Source organism: Dioscorea cayenensis, chromosome 5 (genome assembly GCF_009730915.1).
Source record: "Dioscorea cayenensis subsp. rotundata cultivar TDr96_F1 chromosome 5, TDr96_F1_v2_PseudoChromosome.rev07_lg8_w22 25.fasta, whole genome shotgun sequence".
NCBI lineage: Eukaryota > Viridiplantae > Streptophyta > Magnoliopsida > Dioscoreales > Dioscoreaceae > Dioscorea > Dioscorea cayenensis.
In genome coordinates, this window is record NC_052475.1 from 12309452 (window position 1) to 12315828 (window position 6377).

Genomic DNA, 6377 nt, shown 5'->3' on the forward strand with positions numbered 1-6377 from the left:
TCAAGCAATTACATGATTTGGAGGGGCACAAAAGCAGTTACATTTGCAGATTCTGACTTGTGCAATGTTAGCAAGATCTTCACCAATATGGCATTTTATTGAAGAAGCGATGCGATCTATGGCATAGAAGTGTGCCCATTTATGTTGCTTTGATGAAAAGTGTGGATTCGGGAGTATTTTGGCAGAGTACTATAGCAGGTATTGTTGTAGCAATTTACTGTGCCAGTTATTGTTCACAGCCCGTAGAAAATCAAATTTCCAGAAATCCACACGAGCGTGTGGAAATTCCACACTCCCATGTGGATGCCCCGATTCCAGCCCTTTATAAAGCCGCGACTTGTACCGATTTGGGGATCCATCTTTCATCTTTCTTTCTATCTTTTCTCCAGCTTTTGGGAGGCTTGCGGCTAGGGTTTAGAGGGCTTTGGCAAGGGTTTTGGAGTGGTTCTACGGCTTTGACACTGCATTTCTCTTAGAAGATAGTTATTGGGGGAGCTTTCGTCGGCACTAATCCGACGAGGTGTGTCCTAGGCTTGACAAAAGGACGAGGCTACTGCACAAGACTATCGACACGAATACCGAGGGGGTTTTCTTATGGATCACATGTATTTACTTTCGATTTCATTATTGATTATATCTTTCTCCATGGAGAGCTAAACCCCCTAGGGACTTGTAAACCCTAAGATGTTATTGTTTCATTGACCTTTTATTATGTTTTTCTTAATTGATGTCTTTAATTGAGTTCCAATCTTGAATGTTTGTTGAATGATTTCTCCCTTAGAGTGACACTAGGGTTGAGAGTCCATCTTGGTAGACTTTGTGGATGAGTGACACACCATGAGGGTTAGACAATGCTAGATTGGAGAGGGTTGAGAAGGTGAGTCGAGAGGTAGCGGAGCGTCCTCTTTACCCTATGGTGTGATTTATCCTACCTCCATGTTCCTAGAGTTCTTTGCGGTCACAATAGAGTGAAGTGTTAAGAGAGGAACTCCGCTGAGGCTTAGTTGCGCGAGCAACAGAGTGAAGCGTTGAAGTAATCCTTAGTATCTAGGGCTTAATTATGACTAGGGGTCTTTTGCCTGGACCAAAGGGTTAGATCTATATATATAGAAATAGGGTCTATCACTTAGAATCCCTAGAGCTTCTTGCAACTGTACACAGTGTAAGGTATTGAGACTGAGTGATTTCTCCGCCGGGGTATAGTGTAGAGTTAGTCACAGTTGACCTTAGGTTTGGGACCGTGTATTTTAGGATCTCCAAGACTTATTAAGCATCAGTTAAGAAATATAATAGTTGGTCTTGCACTTGAATCAATAACCCTAGGAGGAGCAATGTCCGAGTGCCCCACTTTCTATCGATTGTCTTTCCTCTCATTTTATTGTGCCTCTCTTTCTTATTTTCTTTAGTCTTGTTCACTTTGATTTTATCCACACTATTATTGTTTCATCTTCATTTAGTTAAGTAGCAATCGTTGTGTTTCTATTCACTATTCCTTGTCGATACGACAACCCACTCACCTGGGATTTATTACTTCGACAAACCCTTGAATTAGCATCTCAAATCCCTGCAATAAATGGTTTACAACATTGTTGTCCATTGTTCTCCTCGGGGGACTAGTAGCAAAGGAATGGTACTGGGTGCTATGTTAGGGCTACTTGGGTGGGGAAGAAGCTCAATCCTTCTTTAAGGTCTTCCTGTCTACTTTGCCCAGAGAAGTCTATTGGTAACTAGTGAATCTCAAAAACAGCTTGGCCTAACAAGGACTTCTTCCTTTTTGCTAGCTGGGACAAGCTCGGAAAACTGTTCATGTAAAAAAAAAAGTTTAAGTGACAACTTATTAAAATAAATAAAATTTAGGGAGCATAGACATCAATGTTCCTAGATAAGAGGGAACATACACTGATAAATGTGAACATGAGTCAATAAGAGGAAACATTCGGAAATAATTTGAAACAACAAATGCTAAATAGGAATGTATTGTAATAAGCAGAACCGTTTGTACATAAATGATATTTGAAAAATAGACCCTAAAAACTGAATAGCTCTTTGCCCTCGAGTGATGATAGTAAGGGACTAGGGATACTCGCTTGCTGAAACTGTTCTCCCCGTGACATATTATTCAATGAGTCCTCCCAAAATGCACCTTTTTTCCTAGTGCCATTCACCTAGTAGACTATACATTTAGGTTGACAACACACCCTTTTACTTAGACTATGTTCTTCTTCTTCCCAAAAGACCTTGCTTGTACTCAAGCTGTAGTTTGGGGGATGTCCTCCATAAGTCACCTATGCATGGGCTATGCCCTTGCATTATGGTCTAGTACAGGTTGGTCTTGGACATAGTCTACTATCTAATTAGGCATGAAATAAGGAGTGTTCTTGAATAGCATGCTTCCTAGGAGATATATACCATCAAGAGCCTCACAAAGTTCTCCTGTTCTCCTTTTTTTTTTCAGGAAAAGATTGAGAAAGGTTTTCTTGATGGCATCCTTGCATCTTTCATATGTTTTGGATTGATATTTTGCTTCAAATTCTGATTGTGTTTTCTTCTACTTGCATACCACTGAGTCTCCATTATAGTCGAGGCTAAGAATGATAACAACATCTTTGGGTCTAAAAGTCAGCAAGCTTTCACTAATCTTGAACTTTTGAGTATGCTCATCATATCTTTGCAACAGAGCATGAAGCAATCCCCTCTCTTGTAGTACTCGGACAATTTTCGTTAATGATGTAAAAGGTGTCCTTCAAATAATCTCCAAGTGCCTTCCACTCATTTGTAGTTTTAACTTAATAAGTGTTTCCACTATTGGGACCAAGTAGCACCCTCCGTTGACAACGTTGCATCATATCTTCATTACCTACAATAAGAGCAATGCATAACTCAACATTCATTAATGTTTAAATAGAAACGAGTTATAATAAGGGAAAACACCAGAGTTTTAATAGAAACCATTTTGTTTGAGTGGTAAATATCATTTGCAAGGAGGAAAATAGTTTAGTTGGTACAACAGAGGCTATCTGAACACATCACACACTACTGATTTTCTCCTTTTGAGATAAGACAAACCAAGATGATGAATTTTGAGTGGGAGCATGTACGTAAAATGTACAATCAATGAGAACAATAAAAAACACAAGAACAAATATTTATGGGAAATATAATCACAAGACATGCTTCATCTTTCGAAACATATTGGACCAAAGCCATTGAGCACTACCATATAAAATTCCAAACTAAATTATATAAACAAACATAAGTGGGTGTCTTAACACCATTATCTTAATGAGGATCACGGGTATAGAATCCACAAAACATATAGGAACTCGAAACATTAATTTCACAATAAGAACCCTTAACAACTAGATCAAGATAAAATAACAAACAAAACTGTGAAATCTTTCATCACAAAACTATGGAGCACAAAAAAAGTAGAAAAACAACATTAAACCCCCTAATCTTCGTTTGTGGTATCCCAACTTACTTTTCTACCTTAGGGTATGACTTTTGTTGCTTTTAGGAGTGAAAATATGGTGACGAGGAGGCTTTAGGGCACAACAGGAGGTCTTTGGTAAATTGTCGTCGCAAGGCCTTTGGTGTCAAGCTGAATGAAGTGAAGGTGTGAAATGAACACACACGCACACACACACACACACACACACACACACACACACACACACACACACACACACACACACACACACACACGCACATAGAGGAAAGATCTCCACTCTGCCTTTGTTTGAGAAAAGAAAGGGGTGAAGAGAAGAAGAAAGGGTGCTAAGATAGATCCCATTGCATCCCCTTGGTATTCGTAGCCATCAAAACTAACATTTTCCATCAGCTGACTACGAGACAATGAATGGAGGGGTATTCTCATTAAAATACACTAAGATTCACTCTGTTGGAGGATGGTTGGATTAAAAAAGAATGTTATGAAAAAAAGAGAGAGACTTATAGTGGATACTGAAAGCTGAAGGGACTTTTTGTTTATAACTGAATCTGTGAGGAATTTTCTATTCATTTCCTATAGTAATAAAAATAACCAACTAGAAGACCCCAGGGTATACTAGTTGCTTTTAATATTTAGGAGTGATAACCCTTTTCTTCCTAGTTAGCCTTGGGAGTTCCATCACAAAGGATTTCATTGGGATAGTCTTGGATTTCTTGAACATGCCACTCTCCTTATCTTTGGTAGTGAAAGTGAATGAATGTTCCTCATCATCTCCTCCTTACTTGATGTTCGTAATTCTTTTAGGAAAAATTAGTCTATTATGGACATTTGTTCTTGCAGCGAGAACCTCCTCCTGGACGTCAGCAGTCGGTATTACATTTGAACGATCTCGCTTTGATGACAAGTGTGGCATGTAAGCTTCAATTGGTGATGATGATTGACTTGACATGCAGGTGGAAAATTTCGTCATGGTCCCAAACTTAATTTCCATTCTTGCAAGACCAAGGAAGATAGAAGAAGTATAAGACAACTTTACTTTGGTGCCTTCTCCAAGAAAAATGGTGCATGAAGGAGTAGTGTTTTTGTTGCTTGCAGATGCCATTGCAAAATTCTAACAAAGAAGAAATTCACATTAGCATCTTAAAAGTGATTTCTTAAAATTTCTCTTTCACACTTTTGGTTTAAAGATGGAATGAGAAGTCATGTTTCACTGGGAGTGCAAGAATTTGTGAAGTCCTTCATTCTCGCCCCGCCTTCAACAAGGTTGACCTACCAAAAATAATGGGTCACAAATCAAAATTTAGTTATTTAAAGCTTCACGGTGATTTTGGTTCATGACTTTCATTTGAGGCAAACCCTTAATGTAAATTACCCTCTACATTGTTATAGGAACAACCGGTTGAGAATCACTGTGTTTGGTTGAATGTAGTTGTAAATATAGTAAATTTTCATAACTATAAATACTTGGGTTTTAAAATGCTGTGAAGTCAAATTTTGCATTTGGTCAGATGTAACTGGAAATCCTGTATTACAAAATTTTATATTTAGTTAGAGAGATTTTTAACTATGCAATTGGAATACATGTGATATGGACACTCAAGGTAAGATTACTCACTTTATATATAATTTGTTTTTATGTAGATTGATATTGTTTAGTACGTGTAATTCTTGTATTAATCATTTTGACTATTGGTTATATTCTAAAAATTTATTATTAAATTTATTATTACATTGATTAAATATATTATTAAAATTTATTGAATTTAAAATTTAAACTAATAGAAAGAGGGAACTCATTTTTCATAATGTCATACAACTCCTCTCTTCCTATGAGCCCTATAAACATATAATTTTAATAAAATATTAGTCATATGAGGAGAATTTATGTGTCAAACTATTAAAATCATTTTACGGAAATGTATGTGCAATAAAATTTTCTTGATTTCATTAATTTATAGTGATTCTTTTTGTGTATATATCAAATATTTTTATCACAAAATGGCAAAGAAATAAATATATTTTTCTATGTGTAAATAACTATAATTTTTTTAATATTATGTTAAAGTAACAAAACACAAGCTCTTTTATGCAAAAATTCATTCCATTTATTTTAATACAATAAAAGTATAATGGTGCAACCCACAAACTTGTACAACATTGAAACACTAACCAATTTGTTACAAATTGTGTAATAACCATAACAATATTAATTACACAAATGACACAAAATCAAGTTCTTATTGACTTCATTACCTTGAAATGAACTTGCCATGAGATTCCTCTTGTTCACATGTGACACACCCCTTGCGTATGTGTACCGCAAGTGCACGGGTTGTTGAAGTAATAAAGTACCCCAGTGAGTGGGTAGTCGTATCCACAAGGAATAGTGCTCAGAAACACAAGAATTTCTATTTAACTATAGTAAAAATGATTGAGGAGTTGTGTGAACAATATCAATGCAAATAAAAGTAAAGAAAAGAAAAGGAGCGCAATAGGGATAAGGAGAGGCAATAGATAGAGAGATAGGGCACCCAGACATTGCTCACCCTAGGATTATTATTTCAAGTGCAAGACTAATCATTATGCCTCCTAATTGATGCTTAATGAGTCATGGACATCCAAAGACACTTGTTCCCAAATCTAAGATCAACCGTGACTAACCCTACACCATGCCCCGGCGAAAAGGGATACTCTCGACGCATCACACTGTGTGGGGTTACATGAAGCTCTAGGGATTCCAAGTGATAAACCCTATTCTCTAAAATAGATCTAACCCTTTGGTCCAGATGAAAGACCCCTAGTCACAATTAAGCCCCAGCACCAAGGATTACTTCAACATTGACCGCAAAGAAGTCTTGGAACATGGAGGTAGGATAAACCGTATTAGAAAGGAAAGGGGATGTTCCGCTACCTCTTAACTCACCCT